The sequence below is a fragment of the Arctopsyche grandis genome, chromosome 3 (assembly GCF_051622035.1).
Source record: "Arctopsyche grandis isolate Sample6627 chromosome 3, ASM5162203v2, whole genome shotgun sequence".
Lineage (NCBI taxonomy): Eukaryota > Metazoa > Arthropoda > Insecta > Trichoptera > Hydropsychidae > Arctopsyche > Arctopsyche grandis.
In genome coordinates this window covers 30,779,988-30,797,662 of record NC_135357.1, presented here as the reverse complement: position 1 = coordinate 30,797,662, position 17,675 = coordinate 30,779,988, and the positions used below count along the sequence as shown (strand labels likewise).

Sequence of the window (17,675 nt, the reverse complement as noted above, 5' to 3'; positions counted from 1 at the left end):
TATAAATATAAATTTTTATATATATAATATATATATATATATATATATATATACAAATCTAACTCCATAGATGTCTCCGTGTTAATTGTAATTAATTAATTGTTAATTTCGTGTTCTTCAACCTCTCGAAATACAGCGATTTATGTAATAAAAATGCTGCAATGTTTGTGATTAATTGTCTAGGAAGGCGCATTGGGGTCTACCTGTTAGGCCTTCCTGGTAATATATCTACATATGTATACATAATACATTGTAAATATTATACATCTAATTTTTGATATTTTCAATTATCCAAACTGTAAGCTTTCATATTTTTAATAACATTTATTGATTTAAGAAAACACACAAAAAATAATCAGCAAAAATCCAAAACTATAAAAGCATTTTTTTTCAACAATGTTACGTATTAGCAGTTTGCTATATAAATAAATAAATAAATAAAAACTAAAATGCACACATGTGTATGCACATAAAAATAACTCGAGCGGAAACAATTTCAATTGCATTATCGAACTATTTGTGAATGTCTCTTATTGCAAAAGTCTCTTTGAACTTTGGAACTGCAGATAAAATTGAAATAGTCTCGGTCCATAAAATTTATTTCAAATATATTGCATATAACATTCTTTTCGGTTATATATGTACATATTTTATTTTATTTAATATCATAAAAATAATTTTTACGCATTCATATGAATTTTCACTTAAAACGATTGAATAGAAGATAAAATAGCATCTAGCGAAATTTACGCTCTAGAACGTTTTCCATTTAAGAAGTTTCCCGTTCGAAGCAAACGCTCTGCAGACATTTCCCGTCCCAGTGAGAAAAGACACTCCTCGTTTGAACAAAATTCCCGTTTCAGAGCCGTCTTCTCTATTTGGAAGCTTAAAGAAAATCCTCGTCGCGCGCTCTATGGGTTAATTAAAACCAACCATCGTACCGCATCACCCTCAAGTTTAATTATCGTCACTATACAACATATGTACGTACATACGCACGCGTTATAAATTTAACGGGCGCCGAAATTTATGGCTTTTCGAGTTTGGAACACGCGAATATTAATCAACTTAAGTTAGGAATGGCGGCGATAATGGTTCACGTCAATAAAGCGTGGATTCCGGTCCAGAAAGCGCAACACGTAAAAACTAACACCGATTGTGACTTACTCATATACATATATGTATGTATGTATGTATGTAATAATGTGTGGGGTTTCATGTGAACTTGACGGTTCAAAGTTCAAGGTTTGTGGAAGTGGTTCGTTCGGAAACGAAGAAGGTCGTTATATTATATTTAGTCAGCCCATGAATTTAGCCGAGGGTTAATCCCTGACTAATTGAGAACCGATAAGTTGCCTTCGTCGACGAATTGGAATTAATTACGAGAGGGTGTGTGTGTGTGTGTGGTGATGATGAAGGTTTTGTGAATGAATTTGAAGACTCGTGTAGTGAAAAATTGACGAGTTCAAAATGAAGATTGAATGTTACAAAGTATGTAGCATTTGTTTGGTTTCATAGTGTGCATTTTATATGGTTGGGGTTTGGGGAATATACTCGCTCAAAGGGTCTAATATGCTTTTAATTTTGAATGTTTGATGCAAAGTGGTTTATTATTATACGCTTCTTGTTTTGTGTTTATAATTTATTTAAGATTGTTTTGGAATTCTAATGGATGTCAGCAAGAAGTAATTCATATATGTACATGTAGATACATACATACATGTATTCAAATTGGTGTTCGAGACTTTAAAATGGAAAAGCTTTTCAATCTTAAAATTTAAAAATGATGGTTGTAACTTTAAAAAAAAACCACTTCTATACATTTTCATTGAAATGATACATTTTTCTGATAATATTCGTATCGAACTAATGCAAAATTTGATCAGATTTGCAAATATACGAGTATGTTGGATTTTTATTGATTGACTTTTCAAAAACATTCACAATTTTAATTTGTTTTTCTTTCTTCATTATCAAAAAGTACAAAAATCATGTATAATTTTGATAATTTAGGATTAAAATCAAAAAAATCAGCACTAAAAAAATATCAAACTATATTTGATTTAAAAATTTTGCTTCACGACAACGGTGCCTTTTTAAGAATTATTTTTTTTTAATTTTATATATTGTTTTACAGTCTGAAGAGAACATAATATATTATGCAACTTTTACTATGATGTAGGATTTTTTCCGAAACAACATATAGAAAAATACGAATATATAAAAAAACAATGACAAAACACTCATTTTTATTAAATTTACAATATATTTTCCACTCATTTTATCAAAGAAAAAAAAACTTGCTCGTAATGTACATAATATCTTACGTTTACGTTCTAAATTAATGCAGTTTCGCTTGATAGAGCTAATCTATGTATCGTATTTTTATCTGCAATTTCAGAAATATGTTTTGCGTATTAAAATTAATGAAATATTACGATTTCACTTTCATATTGTTCAAAAATGATTCACAAAGTTGCGGAAATAAATTATTTCACTCAGGTGGAATAATTCCCTTAGACAAAACTATGTATGTCCGAATAATAATATTCCGTTAGTTACAGACATTACTAACAAACTAACCAGTAGATTATATAACAGAATCACTAATAACCAGTCACCGGACCCAGAAGGTGCCGGGTATTGTTCAAAGGTTGTAAATGCATTGTTAAAGGTTTGCCGAACATTTTTTACAAAGGATTTACAACAATGGAACAATGAGCGGCCCCTTGGCTATCCTACCTCTACTAATAACCATACTAACACACTTGTGAAGAGTCTCGGTGATTACAACAAAATTTCTATACCCTTCAGGTATAACACACAGATTACCTAAACACAATCTGCTTTAGGTCATCAACTTTAGAGTAATGCTACTCAAACTATGGTCCGCGGCCCAGTACTGTTCCGTGAACCGACGGTAGCCGGTCCGTGCACAAAGAAGTAAATAAAAAATTAAAACAATAGCTTATTATAACGTATATATAAATTAATTTGGAAGATAAAATAATTGATCTGACTACAAATGAAGAATTAAAAAAATGTTTTGAAACCACAACTTCACTTGCGTCCTTTTAGATCAAATTGAAAGCAGAATTCTTCCCAGATATTTAAGAATATGCACTGAAACTCTTTTACCTTTACGAGACTGGTTTCTCAACCATTAGTTTAATAAAGACAAAATATCGTAATAGTATAAATATTCATGATCCATTACGTGTGGAATTAATTGTCTTCGATAAAACCACGACTGGATAAGTTATCTAAATATTTTTTCCTTTTTCATTTTTCATCTTTGTCTAAGTACATACATATATGATATATAGATATTGTACTTCTTTGAATTCAACAAAATAAATTTTACTACTTATATTTAATATTATTTTTATTTGTTATATGAACAAATTTTCACTCATATTCATATATAAGTTTTTTATTTAAAAATATGATGCTGGTCCGTGAGAATTACTGAAAAATATATGCTGGTCCGCCAACTGAAAAAGTTTGAGTAGCACTGCTTTAGAGAGTCTTTAATTAATATTATGTATTATATGTATTATGAGCATTTATAAGAATTGTAAATAGGTTTTTGAGTTATTTTTCCTATTATGCTATATATTAACATTAGAATAATATAATACTATGATTACTAACCAAATTAAATTTAAATTGTAAAATAGAAAATGATCAGTAGATCAGTAGCTATTAGAATAGATATAAGTTGTATTGTGAACATAATTTCGTAATAATAAAAAGCATTTAAAAATCAAATACTTTTTGCCGTGTGGTTTTTTGTATGCGTTTGTGTACATTTTGATCGTTTTAATCCCACTCGGTACATTTTATTGTATTTCTAAAATAAATAAAGCAAATCCCACGCCGGGCTTTCGAAGCGGAGAGTATCAAACCTGTCTGCTCGTGTATTAATAATCGTGGGGGCGCTAGTTACGTCACTGGAAAATTTCAACGTCGACTGACAAGCTCCTCCTATCCTACTTACGATTCCGGGTATACTTTTTTTCTTTATGAGATCGAGTCCGTTTTATCGCAACACGCTGTATATAGCGTTATATGTATACGCAGACACGAGTGCTTCCTTTCCACAAACTCATGGTTTTTCCTTGGTGGTTGTTTTTATTTTTTTTTCATCTTGTTTTTTTGCTTCATTATTTTCTTATTAGGTTGTGTACGACACGATTTATTATTTTTCTGCGCTTAATCATAACCCTGAGTACGCTTCGCGGATGACAGGATTGATATTAATGATATACACGTTATATAATATATATAGTATGTATAATATATCGGTCTCCGTGACGAGCCGGTATGTTAAATTACAGAAAACACAAATATCGGAAGGCAAAGATCGAAAATCGAAAGATCTTAAGTCGAAAGATCAAAAAAAAGGATGCATGGTAAACGGTACATACTCACATAATTTGCGCGAGCAGGATACAACAGGAACAAGAGGAACAGGCTTTTCCTCCCCTATTAATGTGCGCGCGCAGAATACGGGAGGAAAAGCCTGTTCCTCTTGTTCCTCTTGTTTCTGTTGTACCCTGCTCGCGCAAATTAAGTGAGTATGTACGAGAGTATGTACCGTTTACCATGCATCCTTTTTTTTTGATCTTTCGACTTAAGATCTTTCGATTTTCGATCTTTGCCTTCCGATATTTGTGTTTTCTGTAATTTAACATTCCGGCTCGTCACGTAGACCTATAATATATATATATATATATATATATATATATATATATATATATATATATATATATATATATATATATATATATATATATATATATATATATATATATATACTCATACAATAGACTATGAGTACGTTAAGATATATTTTTCTTGAAGTACACATGCACTAGATTGAGATTTCTAGCGGATATTTAAAATTTGCGGATACTTATTTCATCATTGTTTTTTAAATTCATTTGATTTAAATATAATTGGAATTAAAAGCAATACTTATTGTATATTGCTCTCACTTATTTTTAGCAAAATTTTGACGCAATACTGTGGACTCACTTTAAGCCACCGGGAAAACATAATATTCACAATGTAAAGTTCTTTTTCATAATGCCTTTATATATGAAAGATAATCTTTAAATAAATAAATGTATATTTAAAGCAATTTTATGTCCAGACTAATACATACAGCTCACTTGAGAATCGACGTACTTATAGTTTAAATTTAAAAATGCTTTATTGGAACCCAATTTAAGTTAAAAATCAATATGTTTATACATTTGCTTGTTTGTTTAAAAAAAACACGCACCACTGTGTGTCTGCGCCCTTGTACAAGTCAACAGTTTTCAACTTTGATATATGGATCACTCTAACATACGGGTTATAAAATTGCCCGAGCAACGCCGGGCTAGGGTCCACTATGCAATTCGACAGTTTTCAAAATAATATAATCGTCAAATTTGGCATTCTCTCATACGATACCCCTTGCTTAGTTGATTATATATGTACATGTGTATATAATATAATGGTAATATGTAGTCATGTTTTCCTAGAGTAGATGACTTTGTTGTACCGTCGATATCCACACTTCATCAGCGGCCGAAGAAAGACATAATCATAGAACGCTAGGTTTTAAATATAATATTTTATTTACATTCAAATTCCGTATACATACGCATACTCACAAACTCCCAAATGTTGTAAACTCTCGCTTTCGAAGCACGAAAATTAATTAGACGAAACTTCAATACAGCAGGCAGGCAGCGGTATTGAAATTCATCGAAATTGTTCCATACAGCTCGTTCGTTTGTTTGTTTGTATCCAAAATTTAATACGTACACGTATTCCTCGGTGAGTTTTGATTGTATTGCATGTGGACCGTTCGTATCGATATTCATCTTTGAATGTGGACGTATTGTATGGCACAAATTTCCAATTTGCATTCAAATGCAATAATATGTGTACTGGACTTCGTTCAATTATGCATGGTTTGTTATTGGATCGAATCTATTGAGTTTAATGTTTAATTTATGAGTTTAATGTGTAATTTCGTATGTACATATGCATGGTTATTAACTATCGGTATATATAATATTAAAAACGTTGTCAAGACGATACGTCTACGGACAAAACGTCTAACGACACAAGGTCCACGACAAAATAATTACGCGACCAAATGGTTACGGACAAAATGCTTAAGCGACATAATGCTCACAGACAAAATTATTACGCAGCATATCTCGCAAAACAATAAATATGCATAATGTATGCATAATTAATATGCATAATGTATGCATAATAAATATGCATAATTGCGTGTAACAACATTTAAAAATACTGGCGGCCTTTAATACGTTTATTCTGCTTTTCCAAGATTCTGGACATATTGAATTACAATAATTGAAAACAATTTGTGAATTAAGTTGAACAGAAAAAGTATTTTTGAAACTGAAAATTGGACTTCTACCACTTTTAAATATAACGGCTCATATATTGAAGACTATAGTATTATTTCTCCATAATTTTGAAGACTTAAATTGTGAGTGTGTGATTTTTTTTTAAATATATCATATATATAAAGACGGTAATCTGTGTGTGTGTGTGTGTGTGTGTGTGTCCTAACTCTCGCCGAACATAATGAATGAATCGATAAAAATCGATAAATTCATTTTTCGACGAGACGACTTTGTCGCGACTCGAACCGATCACCCCAAATAGCCTGAATATGGGTCTAAATTGAGCTAATGGTCACGTGCATCACGCCAAATCCAATTCTTCATTTCGCCTTTTTTTTTAAACATTAATTGAAATATTCCTTCTCGCCATATAAAAATACGTAATTATAATAATTTTATTTAGCGAGGTTTTGAACCATTTTTTTTCTTTTCATATAAAACAATTAAATATATATTTTGAATTGAAATTAATTTATATTTTAACGATATTTGAAAAATAAAATTAATTCTGCTTTTCCAAGATTCTGGACATATTGAATTACAATAATTGAAAACAATTTGTGAATTAAGTTGAACAGAAAAAGTATTTTTGAAACTGAAAATTGGACTTCTACCACTTTTAAATATAACGGCTCATATATTGAAGACTATAGTATTGTTTCTCCATAATTTTGAAGACTTAAATTGTGAGTGTGTGATTTTTTTTTAAATATATCATATATATAAAGACGGTAATCTGTGTGTGTGTGTGTGTGTGTGTGTGTGTGTCCTAACTCTCGCCGAACATAATGAATGAATCGATAAAAATCGATAAATTCATTTTTCGACGAGACGACTTTGTCGCGACTCGAACCGATCACCCCAAATAGCCTGAATATGGGTCTAAATTGAGCTAATGGTCACGTGCATCACGCCAAATCCAATTCTTCATTTCGCCTTTTTTTTTAAACATTAATTGAAATATTCCTTCTCGCCATATAAAAATACGTAATTATAATAATTTTATTTAGCGAGGTTTTGAACCATTTTTTTTCTTTTCATATAAAACAATTAAATATATATTTTGAATTGAAATTAATTTATATTTTAACGATATTTGAAAAATAAAATTAATTCCAAATCATGGAATCGAACTAAGGCCCCCTCGCCCAGAACAGGTCGCTAGCCATTAGACTACGGCCTCGACAGAAAAAACGCTCTAAAATTACTTAATATTCGATTATCCTTTAGAAGTATGGGGAACCAATCATTCGCGTATCTTCGGCTTTCGTCGACAATCGATTTCCGATTTCTTATGATCAACCATCAACCAGTATGGGGAACAAGTTTTTTCAGTTTTTTCATTTTTTTTTCATTTTTTTCATATTTTTAATTTTTTCATATTTTTCATTATTTTCATATTTTTAATTTTTTTCATAATTTTCATTTTTTTGTGCCTTTGTCCTTCCGAAACCAGTCGATTCCATATCTTTAACTATATTTTTATTCGAGTTTCAATTTCTTTTCGAAACCACCGTTGAAATCAACGGGCCCTACACTAGTAAATAATAATAATAATAATAAATGATTATAATAATAAATAATAATAATAATAAGAACAATCAATCAATCAATTTTTGGTGGCAGTGAAAATAAAATCAAAAATATTTTATTTAATTTCAATCGAACATGTATAATAATAATAATAATAATAATAATAATGATAATAATAATAATTTTATATAATGCTAATACATAGAAATATCATCCACAGTGACATCTAGGTAGAAATTTTTGCATAATTTTATTATAGAAATTGGCGAACCTCAAGACGCTGAATAACTTGAGATTTGCAAAAGAGATTGGAAAAGAGATGCCAATTTACGGGGAATATTTCAATGACAATCATAATAAAAATTGGCAAACTCTTAAAGTAAACAATCGACCTGGAATCAAAAACCAAGGTCTGACCAGCAGCGGAGCTCTAGTGGGACTTGTACACGTAACCACTCTGCTCGAAAGCATAATATGCTAACCACTTGTCCACGCTGCTTAAAATATACATAGATATAATTTATATATACATATGTATGTATATCCATATTAATACATTAGTATATCCAGAGATGTTGAGTTGTCGATAGGTACTGATTCTGACTTATTTTAAATGAGGTTCGTATTTTTATTGAAATCCGTTATGAAGTTTAAAAAATCAACCTCGATATAGGATATTTAGTTTCAAGAAACTATTTGCGTATTAAATTGGAAACCAGTCTGCAAATTCACCTTATAATACATTTGCGAATACGTTTGGGATTTGAACATAAATTAAACTTAGAATCCAATTGCGGTTATACATCGTATACACTATATATGTATGTATGCTCGAACATTATACATATATTATATATCTCTGTTCCTGGAATTAATTACGTAAATCCATATTCAATACTATATAATTTCCTCAGTACTAGTGAAAAATACTATTAAATAAATTTTATGTACAAACTTACGTAGAGCACTCCATAATTTTTAAATGTTTTTTTTTTATACTTGAACTAGCGAATTTGCATATTCAAATACATTAATCTTATTAACGCGGCCCTGCTGTCTCTTCGAGTGTTTTCCCGCAAATTTTCCAGTTTCGCCCCGCGTCCAATTTCCACTATCAAGATTTTTGCTCTGTTTTCCGACTGTCTTTGACCGAGATTCTTTTTTAATTTGTTTCAGAAGTTATCTCGCAAACAAGACTCGTCGCTGCTGGAGCTTGAAGTTAAAGTACAGGTAAAATATACATTTAAAAAAATATAGTGTTTGTACTAGTATACATATGTGCATATTATATGTATATCGACTATGCTTCTCGTATTTATGTGTACTTATCGTGCTGGCTTTTCCTTTAAGATCGTTTTCTCCAAGTATATTTATTGTGCAGACGCTATCTTTGAAATGTATACCTACGTTATTAAGTTTCGTTTTATCTACGTACGTATATGAAATTCGAGCGATTTTACTTTTTTGACGTGAATTTCCCTCGCTGACAAACGACGTTACGATTCGGAAAATTTAATGCAACCGAGATGAGATCTGAGAAAATAATGTTTGCCGTCGTATTTTTCTTTTTTTTTTAACTTTATCTCTTGCGTTTCCTACAATCCTGTCTTTCGTAATACTTATTTTAAAATTTTGTTACTTAATTTCACTCTCGTCTCATTAGTTAACTTTGAATTGCAAATGTTAATTTTTTTTTATTATTCTGGCAGTTTTAGCATCTTTTTTACGAAAGCAAATTCATTAAAATGTTTCAGTCAAGTCAAAATTAGGAATCTCACGGAACGAATTGAATTAGTCGAGATAAAATGGCTCCGAAATGATGACTTAATGTTGATTTTTAATTAAAGATAACAATTGCTTGATTTAAAAAATTGATTAGATTAAAATATATGTGTTGAAAGCACAACATGGCGGTCTCCAGTCAAAACGCTTGGTCAAAAAGCGCCCCGACATAACCGCGCCGACATTACCGCGCGGCGACAAAACCGCGACACACCGACAAAACCGCTCCAGCAAACAGCGCTTGATGACAAAAATAAGCTATCAATTTCGACTTCGATCTCGACTTGTCGGCGCGCGTTTGTCTCTCGTGGTTTTGTCGCCGCGCGGTTATGTCGGGGCCCTTATTGACCAAGCATTTTGGAGACCGCCATGTTGTGCTTCCAACACATAACTTTATTTTTTGTGTAAATTTAATATGCATAAGTACAATATTCGATCAAAAGTTCATCCTGAAAAGACATTTAAATTTTAATGTGTTTTTTCGGAATTTATGTAAAAAGAAAACACGGCTAAATCTGGCCGTTTGCATTTTGCATTTCTTCAGAAACTTGAGATATTTAAATGGAAAATCTCACCGAAACTTTTTACTTGATTAGAGGAAAATTTAATAAGTTCATTTTAGCGTTCAAAAGTGTAGCGATTTTCAACCTTTCGTATACATATGTACATACATACATACATACAATTTGTTATCATTTAATGATTTTCTATTTCATTTGTGAATATTTTTGTGACGATAACTTATCAATTTTAAACCAAACTGCCTTTAAAACATTAAAATTGTGTGTTCAACATTAATAATTCCAACATCAACATGATTATTTGCTAGATATGAAGCTGCTATTACACTGTTCGACACGAAAAATGGTTCAGAGACGAGATATGACTTTTCTTATAGATCTATGCCCAGTTAACACGAATCTGGTAATAACAAATGTTGATTGGCTCGAGATTCAGAGATATGTGTATTTTTTAAATCGCGCGATTTTTCTATATCTTGGTATTGTTCGGTCAATGTCTCAAAATCTGTCAATTTCCTGTTCAAAATGAATATTGGAATCTATATTCGGGTATTTTATCTTTCATTTGTAGTACTTTTCAGCTTTCAAATCTTCAAAAGATTCGTGTTAACTGGGCATAATTCTATATGAAAAGTCATATCTCGTCTCTGAACCAAAAAAAAAATCATCATTTGTCGAACAGTGTTATCAATTCAGCCTCATTAGCTACGACAGATTTGATGGCCTAACTTTAGATTTAGTTCCAAAGTCTTTATTGACTGATAGAATTCATATTATAAAGCAATACGATGACAATACTCTACCCGTTTTCTATTAACTTGACTTGCAACGTCTTAATATCTACAAAATTCGTCAAAACCCAGTAATTTTTAGTACTTATAACCGTAATAGCGCTTAAAGTTTAATTGTATCGTAATTTTTATTACGCTTTTAAAATGAAACGAGGCAATAATATCAATTCCCGTCACGCACTCTCAAGTAACGAATCCACGATGACTTGCCGGAAGACTTTACCGTTTCATTACGATCACTCCGCGGCCCCAAACGCGTCTCGAACGACGACCATAACCAGCCGGCTTGTAATTACGACTCTCACACCCCCATTTCGCCCACCGTTCGGACCACCCCCTTTAACAAATTGAACATTTGTTCCCTTTGAAGCCGGAAAATTCGTTTTTAACGATGAATGCAAACTCCCTTCCACCCCACCGATATTAAATCGAGGGTATTCCACCCTTTTTTCATCTTTTTTTCTCTCTTTTCTTTCTATACCCCTCTTCTGAAAAATATGATCGTTCCGCTCTCGAGCTCAGAATCAAGTTTGTACAAGAACGCTTTTTCTCTCGTGCTCGCAGTCTCTCCCGCAGGCGCCGGACCGGGATCGCAATTAATGGCCCTTTGTTCGAATTTCGCCCGTGGGAAATATCTTAGAAATTCGTTTCTGTGAAAACTCTTCAACATTAGAATATCACCGCGTGTGAGATGGTGGCGCACATTCTCCAGCGCTTTTCCGAATTTCCCCAAGACGAATGTCACAGTTTGATGATGAAATTTCACTGTCAGTTTCAATGTGTGTCTGAATGTGCATATATACATATATTTATTTATTTATTTATTTATTTAACATATTAGCCAAAGTGACATTACAGAGATCTCCAACGCGTCACTGTGGCCGGTCATTCAGTAAAAATAACATCATAACAGTAATAATAACTTATAAAAATAACAATATTGACACAACATCATTAAAATCATAAAATCATAAAAAAAAAAAACATAGATAAAGTAATAACAATCATTCATATTTAATAGGCAAAATCAACCACTGAAATGTAGTTAAAAGCCGTAGGTAAGCCGTATGTAGGTAAAAGCCGGAATTCTAGACAGGGTGGACCCTCTAGGCTCGAAAGCGAGGCTTGGTTGACCCGCTCCTTCCTGTAATTGACTACTCTTTGCAATGCCAATAGAAACTCGACTTTTACCTGATGAAATACTCCGACATATACTGCCTGGTTCGCATATAATTTCGGACGGTTGGGCACATATAGTGAATGGAATATACACGCATTAATTCTTTTCACACGCATCCACATATTTTCCACATTTTGCGTATGTATTTCACTATCATTTGAATCCACGAAATTATCCCGGTGAACCACTTTTACTGGAATTCGAAATATTTCCGTACGCTGCCCACAATTCAGGGCACGGCAATACTATTGGCATCGTAAAGAGTATCCAATCACAGGAAGGAGTGGGTCGACCGAGCCTGGCTTCCGAGCCTAAAGGGTCCGCCCTGTCGAGAATTACAACTTTTGCCCATATGTACATAGTTGAATGTATAATATTTGTTTTAGGTGATTCATTGTTTAAAATTGTGTTTTATCTTGGTGCTTTAGCTTTGTTAATTGGAACCAACAAATGAGTCTTCTAAACGTGGTAATCAATGTAAAAATTTGTGTGCAAACAAATTGATAGCATTTTGCCTATAGCATCGTGGCGAAATCTCAAAAACCAAAGTTTGACAGATTTTATTCATAATACAAAACAGTTGAGCGAAATATTTTTTTTATATATGAATATTTTTTGTTTATATTGTAGCCTTGACGTGTAGAGGAGTTTCCGAGATCGGAATGAAATTCACAGCGGGTAGTGGTAATGGTAGTTTATTGTTGTTCTGTCGATGAGCCAGCTCCGAATGAATCGCGAAAGACATCCGCCGAATATTTATACACAGCGTGTACTCTCAATACAGAGAGATCATTGGTCAATGGGTCGCGAGCTCTTATTGGTTGTTGTATACGGTTTATTCATATGGTGACGCCTTTTTGGCCCGAACTCGAGATCTAAGCATCCAATCTCTACACTTTTATTTATACTCTTTATATGATAAAAACAAAAAAAGGGTGTGGGGCGTCTCTAACCCTAGCTAAAAAATCCAAAGACTAGGACAGATTTTTCTGCCATCCAATATGTATGTACGTGAATGAACCCACCTTGAAAAATAATAAATATATGCGCGTAAATATTTGGCGTTCACAAATTCATAAATCTTTTTTGCACAATATAAAAGCAAATTTATAAAATTTTATGATAATAAACACCAGCATATTGTGGCCGCTGTTGCGTACTCTTACTTAATATTTTAATATTGTTCAAAAAACATTCATGAAGTTGCGTTAGTTTTATTTGTTCAAACAGCTTATAAATATATATATATATATATGTATACATACATACATAATGTTTTACTACACAAAGCATGAAAGGCCAAACGAGAGATTAAGATAAAATATATATACATATACATATATACATAGTTAATCGAATGAAATATTAAAGTCAATGAGCGAAACTCATTAGTTACAGGAATGAACGACGCATTCGAATGTTACCCAAAAGGATACTGAAGAAGGCTGAGTGAATGTACTGAAGATGTGGATTATATAGACTAGTATACATATGTATATGTATGTACCTATTGAGTATATATGTATGTATGTATTAAGTATATAGTTCAAAACTTACCACAACGTTGGTCAAAGCCCTCTATAATTAATTCCCAAAGTCGTAAGTAACAGGTGTTGCCCGGCGCATGTCGAATTAATGTCTTCAAACTCGGTGCGTAGATCCAAGCTATATATATTTAGACAACAATGAACCTTACACGCAAGACCCAAACTCCCAAAAATGAAAAAGGGATTTCTTTCGTGCCGGTCGACTATCCAAGTATCACTTTCGACGATCAAAGAAACCCCGCATGGTGTTGATTGAAGAGAGTCCTAACGACCGACGTAATGTAATCGATCTCGTGAAGATTCGAGAGCGTTGCGATGGCGCGTTTTCCCTCCAGCCGGATTAATTCCGTTAATTAATACGCTCGGATAGGCGTCGACGTCTCTCATCCGAATTAATTCCCAGAGCAAACGTCAAACTCGTTACGGAACTTCCGGTCTCAAAATCGATGGCCATTAGCTTTCGTCGCGACCGAGAAAACGAATTTATCTTCATAATAAACACAAACAAGCTGCTGCGCGGCTGATTGTAAATATGCGACTTTGTGTTGAATTAGTTTTTTGCTAGTTGAAATTTCCGACGTTTGTTTCTTTTGAAGTGAAGCTTTTTATGTCACGATTAGTGCTAGTTAATTTTATTTTAATCTTTAATTTATACCAGGAAGGCCTATGAGAAAACCTCAATGCGCCTTCCTGGCCAGAATTATTGTACATTTGATACAAATGGAAGTGGAGGATCCAAATAAACGGTCTCCCTCACGGGACCGAAAGTGAAACGCCCGAAAATGCAAATATCGGAAGGCAAAGATCGAAAATCGAAAGATCTTAAGTCGAAAGATTAGTGGCATGCGGTGAAACTATCTCTCTTTTTGTCATACAGCCTTGTTTAATGTGCGCGCGCAGATACGGGAGAAAAAGTCTGTTCCTCTTGTTCCTGTTGTATCCTGCTAGCGCAAATTAAGTGAGTATGTACGACGGGGGGAGAGACCCTTTTTTATCTATCGACTTAAGATCTTTCGATTTTCGATCTTTGCCTTCCGATATTTGCGTTTTCGGGCGTTTCACTTTCGGTCCCGTGAGGTAGAACCCCTAAATAAAAGGCCAAAGTCGCTTCACAGCATTTATTGTGTGATTAAGGAGATCCGCACACTGCCAGTGTTCCGTCCAGAATGCCTTCATATGGCCTAAGTACCTGCTTATAAAGGACAAGTCGCTCACTGTATCTTCGACGTCCGTTTACTTCCCCATTGTTTAGACACGTACACGGACATGCAGTCTCACGATCCGAGGCACGCAGTCCCACGCTTTCGTGCTGTCAGTTCTGAGAACTCTAGCGGGATGTGACCGAGTGCAGTTACCGACCACTTAGTCAATTCGGGGGGTCTCCATTGTTAGCCGAATGCACTTAAGCCTGGAGATAATTCTCAAAACCAATTATGTTAAACGCCGCGCCGTTTGACATAACCGCCGTAGCGATTCCTTTTATTTTCATTTTATACAATTCAGCGAAATTCAGTAAATACATATCAATTAACATACAAACAGACATTTATGGTCAAAGTTGTAAATTTGCAGCATTTTATACAATTGCTGAAAACTCGAGATTTTGCGAGAAAATGGGTAAGGCTGCCTTAATTTGTTGGAACTATTTCAATGAAAATCAGATAAGCTGGCAAAATCTGATTGGAAACGATCGACCTGGAGTAAAAAACCAAGGTCATTGGGAACCAATGGGATTTTAAAAAGAAACCATTGGGATTTTAGCCCGTGATCACTCTGTTCAAAGCATTATATGCCAAACACTAGTCTTTTCTGCTGGTTTATTTTTATCTAAGAAGTCGTGTGACGGAAGACGAGAAACTTATCTTTAGTGTAAGTTTGCTCGAGCAACATAGATCAAACCAATCAAATCGCAATTTTTTGACAGGCAAAATTAACAGAGTGAAGCTAATAATGAGATTTTAAGAATGAATGAACCGCAAATATTGTTCAAATGTACAGACGGGTAAAATTTATTATTTTATCCTTCGTTGTTAGTAATTGTATACATGATGAATTTAATTTCAGTGTTTTTAAGGTCATTTTCAATAATTCAAATGCATTGGCGTTGATGTCGCGTAACGGGTCGCCGCTCCTGAGGGTTCGAGGAGCGCACGGTCCTGGGAAACCAATGAATTATAAAGTGAGGTCGTCAACGAGCGACACTCGAACGTAATGATGCTCTTTGGCAGCCGCTGAAAAATAGCCTTCTCCTTAAAAAGAAATGAAAGAGAAAAAAAAGAAATAAAACCCACGAATGCTTATTTTCAGGGTCGTAATTCATGGGGTGCGCAGACAAATATAAAATATATTGGTAATTTACATATTTGTGTATATCTTAAATATTGATGAGCTCTTTTTTAAATCCTATAAAATATATTTTTTACTTCGGTGCTGCATCTTTGATTGGTTAAATTTTCAGTTTTAAATAATTTAAATACAATTTTTTTCTAAGGCATATTATCCTGAATTTTTAAGATGGTTTTTTTTCTGTACATTTTTTCAAAGGCAGCATTATTTTTAAGCGACGTATTATTTTTTATTGCATATTTAGATAAGCTTACTTTCGGAAATTAAAATGTTATCGGCCTAAGAAAGAGCTTGCCTTAAAAATTAAGAATAAAGTTAGTTTAATTTACTTTTGCGGTCCTTTTTCTTTATGTGGGTACAATTGCGTGGTAATTATGTGCTTTATACAAAGTTTTGTTTCGTACGAATTCTAAATGAATATAATTTAGTCGGTGATTGTTAAACCGTAAACTGGACTTTTATTTTGGTTTCCGTCTTCATAATTTAGGCTTTTCATGATCTTCTACTATTTCAGATGCAAATTTATACGTCGGAATCGTTTACTTTCTCGACTTGGATATTCTACTTCCTATATTTATATATCGAAGGCTTGGTGTACAGATATTGTATTTAAGTTTGTATATGCTGGAATTATTCGGGTTTTTCCTTTAAAGTTTCCTTTAAAAACCTGAATTATTCCAGCATCTACGAACTTAAAATTGGATACAAATTCAAAAATGGACATTCAATATCTGTCCCCCAAGCCATTGATATGTAGAGGATATTTATTTGTATGTAAGTACTGTTATATGTATGTATGTTCTAGTCTATGGCTTTCTCTACCACAAATTCTTATAAATACAAAAAAAAACCTTTGCAAACTCTCCAGCCTTCATTGAATTACATATTATATGTAGTAAACCAAACAATCTGTCCCAAGAGGGGAAAAAACACATTATATTCAATAGAGTCGTTATTACACGACCCAATACAATCCCTTCTCATGATTCCAATAAAAAAATACAACATCCAAAAGTGCACATTGAAAATTCTTCATACATTTTCATTGATTATTTATGTTTTATTGGTTTATACCTACTATATTTAAAATACAACACATTACAAAGAAATCTGTTTACTTGCATAAATTCCACCTATGTATATATTTACAAACATATGGTATATTATTACACAATCAGCGCATTTTCACGCTTCAACACATACATAGACATATATACAAATCGTGGCATTAATTATTACGTCACGGTTCAAAGAGTCACAAGTGACCTGACCTACCCGACAATGTGACGTGTTCATACAACAAGTACAACAACACAAAGGAGATCGATAAAATTCGACCGCATCAATCATCCAATGTACTACACATTCCCACATCGCGATTACGTATAAGCGGAAATCGTGCGATATTTCATTCGATGGACATGTGTGTATGTATGTACTACATATGTACATATATGTAGAGGGAAATGGTGGAAAACTTTCGTAATTTCATTTCCCGCGGGAGATTTTCCGCGAGCGACCGTGACTAATTCGACGCG

The 17,675-nt window shown here is 33.1% G+C and overlaps 1 protein-coding gene across 1 annotated transcript in view; it reads left to right on the top strand.

Annotated features, from left to right (window-relative positions):
• The first annotated feature begins 9,152 nt into the window (after window positions 1–9,152).
• Window positions 9,153–17,675, top strand: part of Cbp53E (Calbindin 53E) — a 125,788-nt gene continuing 117,265 nt past the window's right edge. Inside the window, exon 1 of the mRNA XM_077427097.1 lies at window positions 9,153–9,200. The gene's annotated coding sequence lies outside the window, so the exon portion shown is untranslated. The remainder of the gene's footprint in view (window positions 9,201–17,675) is intronic.